Here is a 14,627-nt window from a genome sequence, read left to right on the forward strand (position 1 = left end):
TAAGAAACAATATAAGTGAAATATCTAATTATACAATTCATACCATGGTTGATTACTTCACTTTACAAGCCCAAGTATACATCTCCTTCTCACTCTTGGGAAATTTGCCACTTGGAAAGTCAAGGAGGGAACAATGGGCATCTCTTGTATATCCTTGCATCCCAAAGGTCTCAAAGTTGCTGCTGTGTATACATAGTGCTCTCATGTTTTGGATTGCACCGCCAATATTTTAACATTGTAGGCACATCTGCAATAGATCTCTCTGCATGATAGCACTTACAAATCCATCTACATTATTATTTCCATTCAGTTTACAAATATAAGAGTACAACTAAATAGTAAGTACGCTTTGTAGAATGTTACGCACCTGAACACAGCACGCTTGGTAGCCTTGACAACATAAGGGTTTGAAGATACCACACCTTGTTTCTTAGGGATCCCACCATTTTCTCAAACATCTTCCCAAAATACAAACTCTTAAGATTAGCGAGGTCCTCCAAGAATGTATCTAGAAAAATTACCTTGTACTTTTCTAATATTTATGGAAGGACAACTACACTCCACGCTCCAATCTCATGCCATATGACTTCTCTTCAAAGCCAATCCCTGAACTTGCATTTGCTGCATTGCCATTGAAATTGTTATTCAAACAAAATAGAGTACTTTGTAAATATCAAGAATATAGAAAAAGCAATTATTACATACTTTCAGGGATTTGTGAATCCTTTAGCCTCTGCAAATCGCCATCAATAAAAATATCCAAAATATGTGCTTTGTGGTCATTTGCAACGAGCTAACTGCCAAGCTGTATAGCCTATCCTCTGGCAAACAATCTGGTTTCTCGTCTCCCAATAAACTTGCACTAGTCGTCTGCAACACAACACTAAAATTAAACTGCAACATTAAAACCATAGAATGTTGTTGCCTATGAAATAGACATAGAAAAGAGTGTAGGATTTCTTACTCTAAGAGACCTTCCCCTTGTGCAGGGTTTGCGAGATCACCGCTAGCCACCTTGTAGCATGCCTCCACTTTCTTTCATTTTAATAAAATGCCATTCTCCATTTCTCTTCAAACTTATGTGCATGCAAACTATCTACTACTAGAGGGTCAATATCTCGGGTGGCTGCTGTGAGGTACTCATCCTATTATTCACGAGTTACAACATTAGTGGTTGGATAATATGCAAATGTTAATCATATATTGCAAGTGTCTAAAGATTGAAGGTTTACCTGGAATACTATTTGGGAAAGTTTCGAAATCTCACAGTTATCCCAGGATGGGCAGCCCTTTTTTTCTGTGTCGAGGTATGCTTGTCCATCCATGCCTTGTTCATCTATCTAGTGTGGTTCATAATTGTTTCTTTGTTTGCCATCCCAAGCACCCTAATGAGGCACACTTTATCCACAAGGGAAGAAGAAACATAGCCCACTTCATTCATCCTATGGCAACAAAATTTAAGGTTATGAGATGAAAGATTGAAACATAGTATGTCAAATATTCCTAATTCAAAGAGTCTTAAAACATATATTCTCTTACTTGTTTAAGCAAGCTATCAATGTGAGAACCTCCCCCTTGCTATCCTCATTGAATTCAATAAGGATAGCATTAACACAAGGATGTCTTGATGCTTGAATGCTACAGTTAGAACCTCCCCCTTGCTATCCTCATTCAATAAGGATAGCATTAACACAAGGATGTCTTGATGCAACATTCTTGAATGCTACAGTTAGATAGTGCAAATCTAATTAGTCCCAAAACTATTTTATAAAACAAAAGATCATTCAAAAAAGTAGGCAATTTAAGTAGGCTCACATTTATTAATCTCCTCCATCCATGCCATAACTCGATGATTGTCATCCCACACATACAACATCTTGTTGCTCATGAATTCCCACTCCGTGCCTTTGAATATATTCTCGAACTCCTCATTTTTCAATTGCCAGATGTTATCCTATGCAATAACATCATCATGAGTCACTTCTCTAACAAGATTATGGGATGAGGAGATGGAGAAAATGAACCTGCATCTATCGGTAGCATATCCATTTGTATGTGCACACAGATGCTAGTGCAATAGCAGTAGGAGAAGTGTTAGCGTAGCTAGATATAGAACTGAAGATGGATAGGCCTATCCACTATGCAATCAGGCGGCTCAATCAGGCCAAGAGAAACTACTCCACCACAAAGCGGGGAGGTTTGGCCATATTATACTCATTTCAGAAATTTATACAATATTTTTATGGGGTAATCACTTCGTGGTGACCATGGACCATCATGCCCTGAAGTATTTGTTGAATAAAGCCCAGGTGGCCGACAAGATTTGGAGATGGCTCCTTCTCTTTCAAGAATTTGACTTTGAGATTATGGTCCAGGGCCATGTCATGGTGGCTGATCATCTGTCTAAAATCCCCAGTGGGGACAGCCTCGGAAGATGGGATTTTTGATGATCTCCCAGACAGCATGTTGTTTGCGGTGGATGCCACCCCTACTTGGTATGAGGACATCGTGATGCTGTTGAGCGCATCTAGGTTTCCCTAGAATGCTGATGCTAAGGACATTTGTACAAGAGGGGAAAGGATGAAGTGTGGAGGAGATGTGTCAACCCTTATGAGGTTCCCCTCATCATGGAGGATGCACATTTCGAACCAAGTGGAGGTCACTGGCCTGGCCATGTCACCACCCGAAAGATCATGCAGTCTGGTCTATGGTAGCCCTCCCTATTCTTTGACTGCCAAAAGTGGGTGCAACAATGCGACATATGTCAAAGGTCTGGACCCAAACCCGATAGTAGGCACTACTCGCCTCTCCATGTTTCCCCACCCTGGGAGCCCTTCGAGAAGTGGGGCATTGATTTTGTGGGCCCCATCACCCCCAAGTCCCACCCCACCGAGTGCGAGTACATTTTGGTGGCCACCGACTATGCGACAAAATGGGCTGAGGCCAGAGCCACTCGGGATAACAGCGCTCTCACAGTGGCCAAGAGCATCTTCACCAGATTTGGGTGCCATAGAAATCATTCCTTGACAGAGGGAAACATTTTGTGAATGAAGTCATAGACACCTTGCTAACACGTTATCAAATCTTCCATTGGAGGTCCTGTGCTTACTACCCCAAGGCTAACGGACAAGTGGAGAGCACCAACAAGGTCTTGTGCAAGTCCCTCGGGTAGCTAAGGAGCACTCTCACCAATGGGATTAAGACCTCTTGGGTGTATTGTGGGACTATCGCACAGCTTACAAGAGGCAACCACCTCGCACACTCCATTCCAAATTGCTTTTGGGCTAGAGGCTGTATTACCTTTTGAATTTAATACATGATCATCCAGAGTGGGGCTCCCACCTATCACCGCACATACTTCGCTCGAAGTATTGGAAGAGACCCGCCAACTCGCTCGGAGGGCCATAGAGGTGGAGCAACTTTGACGTAAAGCATGGCATGATCAACACTTGTGACTTCCCCAATTCTCTGAGGGTGACTTGGCTTTGGTCTACAATTCTAAATATTTAAAAAAGGCTCAGAAGTTGGTGTATGCTTGGCAGGGTCCCTTTCGGGTGGTGGAGATCTTTCCCATGGGAGCGGTGGAACTAGAAACTCTCCAAGGTGTTGGTGAACGGCTCTAGGGTGGTGAAGAAGCATTGGCCTCCTCAGGTATGACAAGCCAGCCGGTAAGCATTCATGGGGATGACACGGGTTGTACATATTTTATAGCATTTAAAATCTTCTTGACCACTTTATTGGTTTTCTTTGCATTTTCTTTTTCTCATTTCTTTTTGGAAAAAGTGAGCCTCAAACCACGCAAACTGATTCTAGAATTTTCCAGATCAGTTTGGTCAATTTTTGACCATTTTTGGGTCAGCTCAGCTTACTTTTTGGAACTAGACTTGAATTAGGAGAGAGGAGAGATGAATATCTCATTTTATTGATTTAAAATGGAAAGCAATGATGAGAAAAAAGGTGTCTCCTTCATGAGGGGGAATCCCCATTCTGAGGTGTAAAAAATCAAATTTTTAACTATTTTCCTTAGTCCACTCTTCATCTTATGTGAGTATTTACTCATTTTTGGGGGGGTTTTTCTTTATTTCTTCAATTTATCTCCTCCCTACATTTGGATTAACCTTATTCGTCCATCAGAACCTTAATCTAAAATTTTCAAAAAATCTAGACCCTTAGGCTAAGGCCTTTTGAGCAGATTATAATTTATAACACACCTTAGGAAATTCTTTTTAAACTTCTGTTTTGAGGGAATTTAGTTCAATAAGAAAGGATATTTTTCCATCCAAAGATATCTAAAAACTGAGTTATCTCTCTCTAGGCCAAAACAGGTGGAAACAAGATCTTTTATTATTCTGAAAAGGGGATTGATTACAGGGGAAGAAACTGGACATCTTGGGGGCTGGGGAGGAATCTTACATTCTATCCCACTTGAAAAACGCGAGATGTCCTCATCTCGCAGGTGGAGTATGATCTCTTTCATCATCTTCTTCTTCTTCAATTACTTCCAGCATTCCTGCCTTGGAAGTGGATGGCCGATTTTGAAATATCTCTTTTTGCCTTCCCCTATTCTGAGGCGGAGGTCTTGCATTACTTTGGATGGAGACTGCGGGTTGGTTAGAGGGTCTACCTCTGGGATTTCCTTGATTTTGGCGGAAAGAAATCTAATTACCCTGGAAGGAAGGAGCTGGAGTCTGGAATCTTGATCCTTGATTTCCCTGCCCCAAAAACCTTGATCCAAAAGGAGTTGGACAATCCATACTATGATGTCCAAATCCTTGACAGCTATAGCATTTCACTCCCTTGTTCAAGGGTGGAACTTCTGAAGTTGAATTCCAGGGGATTGAGCTTCGGGAAAAGGACATTTCTTCCATTCTCGAACTTCCCATATCCTGGGCTTGACCCTGATATCTTTTAGGCGGTGAAAGGTTGGAATCACCTTTTGGAATTAAAAACCTTTTAAAAGGTGATGGTGCTGGCTTCGACGGGACTTTGACATCAAAGGCCTTGGTGAAATCCTTCGCCATCCGCACTGCTTTAGCCATGGAAAGTGGTTTGGCATTCATCACCAAGATATTCAAAGGTTCGTTCAGTCCCTGAATGAACCTGGCCATCAGCTGTTCTTCATCCAGTGGCCATCAGCTATTCTTCATCCAGCGGCGGCGGGTAGTGAGAATTTGAGGAGGAGAGCGAATGCTTGGTGATATAGTTCAATAGTTCTGCTCCCCTAGGTTAATTCTAAGAATTCGTTCATCTTTGTTTTAAAATAGCCGAGAGGAGAGAACCTCGTCCTTAGGTAAATTTTGAGATCATTCCATGTCTGAGTATTTCGCTCCAGATGGTTTGTCTCACAGTGGTTTCTCCATGCCACTCTGGCTGCTTCTACTATCTTCAGTCTTGCAAGAGCCATTTTGCTCTTCTCATTGTACCCGGTGACATCGAAGTACTCTTCCATTGCTTCGATCCACTTTTCCATAGCCTCACCCAAGTTTTTCCCTTCACCCTTGAAAGGTCCTTGTTGCGATCTATGAAGAGTCTTACAAACATCCAAGTCGAGCTCTTCCTCATCGAGTTGGGGGTTATCATTTCTACCACGTCGACCTCGATCCATACTCCTATCAATACGAAAAATCTTGTTAAGTCCCTTTATTTATGATTCAAATCTGATTTTGGATTCAACTGATTCTGGGGTTCTTTAGATTGGTCAGTTCCTCACAAAATCATGGGATAAAGATATTCATATAGAACTCATTATCAGATAACAATTCATTCAGAATATCTCATTCACACAATAATGGTCCATTAGACCAAAAATTTTCATCTGAACAATCCTCCATGGGAATTTCAATTATATAGATTTTTAATTTGTCATCCCTTAACTTGATCCACTTGGTCAAGTGTTAACAGTAGCAAATTGTTAGCACAATCCACTAATCTCATAGTGATTTACTGAAGTCATTAAAGTCATTCCAGTTAACGAACATCATCACAGGGACTCATTCCATTCATCCTCATTGTGGTTTTTGCTCAGCTTATGGCTTTTCAACCAAAATTCAAGAATCATCAGTTTTCAATCAGAATCTAAATCAACTCATCAATTCTCCACCAGAATTTTAACATCATATCAACCACATTCGAATTCATCATCTGGATAGCATTTATGCTTATAATTTCAAGGTCTTAGATTTACTCGTATATACTGCCAATAAAGAGCTGTAGTTATACCCTCGGTATATATGGGTAGTCACGGTCCTTGGAATTATATGGTAAATACCATCATGTTTAGGCCTCAAGCAAGTCAGGGATTCCATATAATTGCGGTACTTCTATCTGAAGACCTAATTACCAATTTATGTATTTTAGTCTATATAACAATTTGTATGAATTTTATCACACAATTTCAACCTTTTACTGCTACTTCATCAATTTGAAATTTTTGGCTTCTCAGTTGATCCACTTTAGCCAATTTGCTCTGATACCAGCTGTAAGAACCCTGTCCCCACCGCACAACAAATTCATGGGTGCTAGCAGCGAAAGTAGCACTTCTTGCGCGGGGAGGGTCCCACACTCGGGGCCTGGCCCACGCATATCCGGACAAGAGACTAATCCATCGGCTCTTCCAAAAATGAACCCGGAAAAACTTCCCTTGCGTGAAAAGCACGGGCGATTCCTCCAGGATAATTTTTCTCTAACGTAGTCAAAAGCCTTAACTCACTAAACTGATTTGACCAAACCCGTAAGTCCCATAGTCAGATCACGGAAAAGATTGCACTTGGATCATAGAGACCAACGCTTTTTTCCTCATTGAGAGGCACATCCGTTGATTCTTTTCCATAGTACAATTTTTGTTCGGGATTTACTTCATCTATCGTACCATAACAGAATTGAGTCTCAAATTAGGATCCATCAGTCTAGCCTAACCCCATCTAGTCTTGTGGGTTAGCCAACTACCCAACCACTGTAGTGATGGGATCTAATTAAGTATTTGGTTAGGTTGTGTCCCAAGTACCAGAAGAGTTCTTAGGCCCCCTAGCCGGATATTCATCAAACTTAAAACTAGTCACACCACTTACACACCCAATATGAGATTGCCTTTTTCACAAAATCAGCTCTCTTTAAAAACAATCATTTAATGAAACCATTGTGTCACTGATCATAATCCTCAAAATCTTTGGTTGAATCCTTATTTCCAAACATTCTTTCATTGGTGTACCTATGGTATCATTGGCAACCAGAACGCTCACCACATGTCCACTCAGGGGCCTTTTTGATGGTTCCTAGCTCATAGTACTCAACAATATATTCACATACCAAAATGGAATCTCCGTTGAAGATCAGCAAGATCAACCAATGGATCCATATAAAAGAGCCATGGACTCATCCGTTGAGGACCAGCAAGGTCAATCAACCAAATCCATGCCCGAATTCAGAAAACAACTCTTACTCCTTGTTCCAATATCTTTCTCAATGCACACATGGGTATCGTCGGCGACCCAGAGCCTGAGCACTCTCTAGGATCCTTCGTCGGCGACCTAGAGCCTGAGCACCATATGGTCAGCACTCTCTAGGATCCTTCGTCGCAGGTGACCTAGCACTTCACTCATAGGCCGCTTCCTTGGTCCCTCATCCACCGTACCGGAAGCTCACCATTTTAATCGAATTGAGGCTGGTCAAGACCTCGATCGACCTTGCTACGCGAGACTTCCTCCATTGACTCTCCGTCAGCTGTTGCAACTTTATCAGATTAGGTCTCCACGACCCCAATCATCACAAGACAGTCAATATGCTTCCCCAACATTCTTGACATAAGATAGTCATTTAAAAACATGTCATAAATACAGTTTCTATAATGAACTCTTGTCTTTCCACATTGTTCCATTATCAATCCACATTATTTAATTCCATAACCATTTCATAAGTGTTACTATTCTCATCATCCAATCACATCATTTTCATCTCATCACATCTTTCCTAAATTTATCTCATCATCCAATCACATCATTTTCATCTCATCACATCTTTCCTAAATTTATCCTCATCAGATCTCATCCACTCACATCTACCCATACATTCATTCACATCTCATCCATTCATACCACATCACATTTACTCACATCCCATCCATTCAGACCACATCACATTCCCTCACATCACATCTCATTCATTTTACCTCACATCTCATTCATTCACATCTATCTCGCTTCATATCCCATCACATCACATCACATTTATTCATATCCATCACATTCACATCTCATCCATTTAGACCACATCACATTTACTCACATCCCATCCATTCAGACCACATCCCATTCACTCACATCACATCTCATCCATTCAGACCACATCACATTTACTCACATCCCATCCATTCAGACCACATCACATTCACGCACATTCACTCACATCACATTTCATTCATTTTACCTCACATCTCATTCATTCACATCTATCTCGCTTCATATCCCATCACATCACATCACATTCATTCATATCCATCACATTCACATTCATATCCATCACATTCATTCATATCCATCACATTCACATTCATTCATATCTATCACATTCATTCTCATCACCATTATATCACATCACTTCTATCCACATCATATCTCATTCATACACATCTCATCTCATTCATCCACATCCATCCAATCGTTCACATGTGCGACTTCTCACATCTATCTATACATTCTTCACATCCACATATATTCATGACACATCACATCTCTTTACATCACATCACATTCTTCCATTCACATCTATCTGATTCACATCACATCTCATCACATCTATTCACCTCACATCTCATCACCTCTATTCACATCACATCCATCCATCCATTCACATCTATCTGATTCACATCACATCTCATCACATCTATTCACCTCACATCTCATCACCTTTATTCACATCACATCTATCCATCCATTCACCTCACATTCTCATCACTTTTATTCACCTCACATCTCATCACCTCTATTCACATCACATCCATTCATCTATTCACATCTATCTGATTCACATCACTTCTATTCACCTCTATTCTCACATCACATTCATCACATCTGATTCACATCACTTCTCATCACATCTATTCACCTCTATTCACATCACATTCATCCATCCATTCACCTCACATTCTCATCACTTCTATTCAAAGAATTTAAGAGAATTCTAATTTTTGATATAAAGATTCTTTGTGCATCTATTTATGCATAATTCAAATTTAAAGAAAATAACACTTTTGGAATTTAAAAAATAAATCTTTTATGCATATTTCTAGGCATAAAATCAATTTTAATGAGAAAAACACTTTTGAATTAAAAATAAATCTTTTATGCATCTTTCTATGCATAAAAATTAAATATAATAAAAATAACACTTTTATAATACAAATTTCTATTATGCATATTTCCATGCATAGAATTAAAATCCAATGAGAATAACACTTTTGAATTAAAAATAAATCTTCTATGCATCTTTCCAGGCATAGAATTTTAAATCTAATGAGAATAACACTTTTGAATTAAAAATAAATCTTTTATGCATCTTTCCATGGATAGAATTTTAAATCTAATGAGAATAACACTTTTGAATTAAAAATAAATCTTTTATGCATCTTTCCATACATAGAATTTAAATCCAATGAGAATAACACTTTTGTATAAAAGAAAATCCTTTTATGCATAAAATAAGAATAACACTTTTAAAATAAAAAGAATGTCTTTTAGAATGCACAAACAATGGGGATTATTCTTTTAGAATAACATAAAGATAAAACTTATTTCCACAAAATTTAAGAAAATTTTGCCATAACCTCCTTTGTATGGCTGACCATTTCTCAATTTTTACATTCTAAATTTACTTTAAAATTTATCCCAAGATGAAATAAAGCACTCTAATCTAATCAATTTTCACTTCTAAAGAGTAATCAATAGGAAAAGTTTAACTCAATTTATTTGTTACTCATTTTAGGATAATGAAAGGCTGAATTCTTAATGAAGAGAAGGGGGTGGCCTTTTCATCAAGGCATAACATCCATATTCACATTAAAAAAGCAAGAATCAGAAAACCATAGATTAGAATTAAAAAAAGTAGCATTTTTAACTTACATGGAATTTTGTGAGCTTTACTTTGGCTTGGACGGATTGAGGGTTCTACTCTTGTTTGGATCAAGAGTGGCCACCAATTCTTTGTAGAGGATTTAGTCAAAAACAATTGAATTATCAAGTGAATTCAATGTTTTTGACTCTGGGGGGAGGAGTAGAGTAACAGTGCATAAACACTATTAAGATTTTACAAAGGGGGAGGCTTCTATTTATAAGAAAAAGTGAGCCTCAAACTGTAAGATTCTCCTCCAGCCTTTGAGGTATACAGGAGTAAGAATCTCCCTTTCTGATCTTATAATTATTCCCTCTCTAAAATAAAAGAAAGATTTTGTTTAAAAAAGGAAGACCCTTTTCCTAGAATACTTCTCAGGAGTCCCACCTATTTTAAGGATTCAAAACAATGAGTTCAGAAGTGAGAACCGGTGTTTTGGATGCCAAGGATTTGGTCATCAGTTAAAAGACTGCCCAGGATCGATAGAAGCAGTATGCAGATAAGAAGAGGACAGTCAGAGAATTTAAAGAAGCCGATATGGTCTTCATTCGAGTACGGCCCAAAAGAAGTTCTTTATCTCTTGGGAAGTATAAGAAATTATCCCCCAGATATTGTGAGCCTTATCTGAAATGGTGAGAGGTTACATCAAGATATTTTTGAAGCTTTCAATGTACGTGGAAGGCTTGAGTGAAGACATGAAGATGAAAAAGTTTGTGCATGGGCTTGAACACTTCATCAAGGCGGATGTGTCGGCTCAAAGGCCTAGCTCTCTCAAAGAAGCTATGAGGTTAGCCGAACTCTATGAGCCAAAGTACAAGAGGTCTCAGCCCATGACCTTCACCAAAGACACACTCAAACCAACCACTACTTCTTACAATTTTGGGAAAGGTCCTACCTCTACATTACCATCCTCTAATCCAAGAACTCCTACATCATTTGGGGGTGGACAGCCAAAGAATGGGATACATCAATTTGATGCCAAAAAGAGTAGTGACTTCATGAAGAAGAAGCCCTTTCAACCCTTCAAGAAGACTCAAAGAATGGATGATCCAAAGATTGAGGAGTTGAGAAGCAAAGGGCTATGTTTCAAGTGCAAAGAGAGGTGGTCACCCGGGCATGTGTGCAAATCAAAGAAGATTGTGGCCACTATGATCCTCATGGATGAGGAAGAGAACAAGGATGACTCTCATGACATTGAGAAATGGGAGGATTGCAATGAAGAAGCACATGAGGAGTCACTTGAAGACCATTCTTTCATCACGGAGGATGGTGAGTTTCCGTTTGATCCGGGAGGTGGAGTTAAGGAAAGCCTTGTGGACGGAGACATGCCTACCAATGCAGAAATTTTAGCTTGCATATGCTCTATCTCACAAGAGTTGTTGGCGGGTTGCAAGAACCCAAGCACACTAAGGTTGGTGGGGACCATCAATGGGAGGGTTGCACATATTCTTGTGGATTCCGGGAGCACTCATAGCTTCATCAACTCTAAATCCATCAACTCCCAAGTGGTTTACTTCATCCATTACCTATTCCGGATGGTAAATGGACTCACATTTCTATGGACTTCATCACGGGTCTACCAAAGACAAAGCATGGATGGGATCAAATATTTGTGGTGATTGATAGGCTTACAAAATCAGCCCATTTCATTGCCTCAAAGACCACTTATGGAGCATCTCATATTGCCAAGCAATTTTTGGAACATGTATTCAAGATACATGGCTTGCCACTCAACATAGTTTGTGATCGAGATACCAAGTTCATGGGGACTTTTTGGAGGTCATTATATGAGAGCTTGGGTACTCAAATCACTCCATCTACGGCCTATCACCCTCAAACGGATGGGCAAACGGAGTGCACAAACAAATGGCTTGAGGTGTACTTGAGGCACTATTGTCATGACATGCAAACATCTTGGGATGAGTGGCTTTATCTTGCTGAATTTTGCCATAATTCAAGCAAGCATTTGAGTATTGGCATGTCACCATTTGAGGCTCTCTATGGATATCAAGTACATGTGCCATCGATAGCCTTCCATGAAGACAAAGTGGTCAATCCATTGGCAAAAGAAGAGTTGGAAAGAATGAGACAACTTCTTCAACTTTGCAAGGACAATATGAAGAAGGCTCAAGATGTCATGAAGGCTAATGCGGATGTTCATAGAAGGAATGTGGAGTTTCAAGAGGATGATTATGTGCTATTGAAGCTTCCCAAGAGTCGGCATAACACTCTCAAAGGTGTAACCAACTCAAAATTGGCTCATAGGTATTATGGACCATACTTGATTATCAAGAGGGTTGGTGATTTGGCCTACAAGTTGGATTTGCCTTCGTCGACAAGGATCCATAATGTGTTTCATGTATCTAACCTTAAGAGGTTTATGGGATCTTTGCCTCAAGAGATGGAAGAGCTTCCACCCATGAATGAAGAAGGTGAGATCATTTATGAGCCGGAGAGGGTTATTGGCAAGAGGACAAGAGAGTTGAGGAATCGGAATATTGATGAATACCTTGTCAAATGGAAGCAATTACCCATGGATGAGGATACTTGGCAATCATTGGAGTATGTCCAACAACATGGCTTACTTGTGGATGACTTTCCGTGACCAAGTGGTATGGTTTACTTGAGCAAATTGGGTAATATGAGGAGAAGTATACATGCTGTAATTTCTGGACAGCTTTGGGAAGGTCTACTATTGGGCCTATTTTTCTACTCCAATAAGCTTCATGGCGTATCCTAATGAAAGATTATGATGTGGGCTACATATGGCTGAGTGTACATATCATTTTCAGCCCAATATATGGAGTCTAAATGAAGGATTTTCAAGGGTCTTCATCAACTAGAAGGGCTGTCATAACAGTCCCACTCATACACTTTGGGCTTGAAGCTTTGTGGACTTGTATACATTCGGATTTTCATTGTATATGTGCTTTGGATGTACTTGAGAACTCTTAACCACTTCCCATTGATTACATTAGAGTCTCATACTTTGAGATTGTACATGTTATTGATTTTGAGGACAAAATCTTTGGGAAGGGATGGTTTGTAATAAAGTAGGAACTTTATTCAATAGGGTTAATAATGGGACAAGTCCATGTATAAAAGAGGGGACTTGGACCATGGTTGTAACTTTTGATGATCATTTTTAGAAATGGAAATTTATGTTTCTTGGAGCTCATGGCTTCTCTCTTGGCTTGTGGAAGGCTATTTCCATTCTCTCGGTGAGAGACTAAACACACTTAGGCATCATGTTTACATGGTGATTACTCATATTTTTCATGCATTACATCCCTTCATTCCAATTGGGTTAATGTGGAAAAATGAGAGTTAATATAGAAACTGTATTTGTAAACTGTTTGTAAATGCTGTTTGTAAATGGCTGTTTTATGTCAAGAATGCTGGGGAAGCATTTTGACCGTCTTGTGATTAAGGTCGTGGAGACCTAACTGATAAAGTTGCAACTGCTGATGACGGAGAGTCAATGGAGGACGTCTCGCATAGCAAAGTCGGCCGAGGTCTTGACCAGCCTCGGTTCGATTAAAATGGTGAGCTTCCGGTACGGTGGATGAGGGAGCAAGGAAGCGGCCTATGAGTGAAGCGCTAGGTCACCTGCGAAGGATCCTAGAGGGTGCTGACCATACGGTGCTCGGGCTCTGGGTTGCCTAGGATACCCACACGTGCGTCGAGGAAGATATTGGAACAAGGAGTAAGAGTTGTTTTCTGAAACCGGGCATGGATCTGGTTGATTGACCTTGCTGGTCTTCAATGGATGAGTCCATGGCTCTTTATATGGATCTGTTGGTTGATCTTGCTGATCTTCAACGAGAGTCCATCTTGATTTTTATAAGTGATTATATTGCCGAGTATTATGGGCTAGGAACTATTGAAAAGGCCCCTGAGTGGACAGGTGGTAAGCGTTCTGGGCCAATGATGCCATAGATACTCTGATGAAGGAATGATGGGAAATTAAGAATCAACCGGATAAATTGGAAGATTGTGATTAATGATACTATGGTTTCATTAAAGGATTGTTTTAAAACTGGTTGAATCTGTTTAAAAAAAAGGCAATTTCATATTGGGTGTGTAAGTGGTGTGACTAGTTTTATTTTTGCATGAACATCCGGCTAGGGGGTCTGGGAACTCTTTTCCCTAGTACTTGGGACAAAAAAAAAATCAAATTCTAAATTGGATCCCATCACTACAGTGGTTGGGCGGTTGGCTAACCCATGGGATCGGATGGGGTTAGGCTGGACTGATGGATCCGTAAAACGAGACTCAATTTCTATTATTACGATAGATAAAGTAAATCCCGGATAGTAATTGTTCTATGGATAGGAATCAACGGCTGTGCCTCTTGATGGGGAAAAAAGCGTTGATCCCAATGATCCAAGTGCAAGTTTCTTCCTTGATCCGACCGAGTATCTTTATAGGTGCAGTCAGATCAGCGTGTGATCAGTATAATGATCTTGACTACGTTAGAGTAAAAAGTTATCCTGGTGGAATCGCCCGTGCTTTCCGGATAAGGG

This window comes from Cibotium barometz, chromosome 52, assembly GCF_041138505.1.
Source record: "Cibotium barometz isolate CiBa-2024 chromosome 52, ASM4113850v1, whole genome shotgun sequence".
NCBI lineage: Eukaryota > Viridiplantae > Streptophyta > Polypodiopsida > Cyatheales > Cibotiaceae > Cibotium > Cibotium barometz.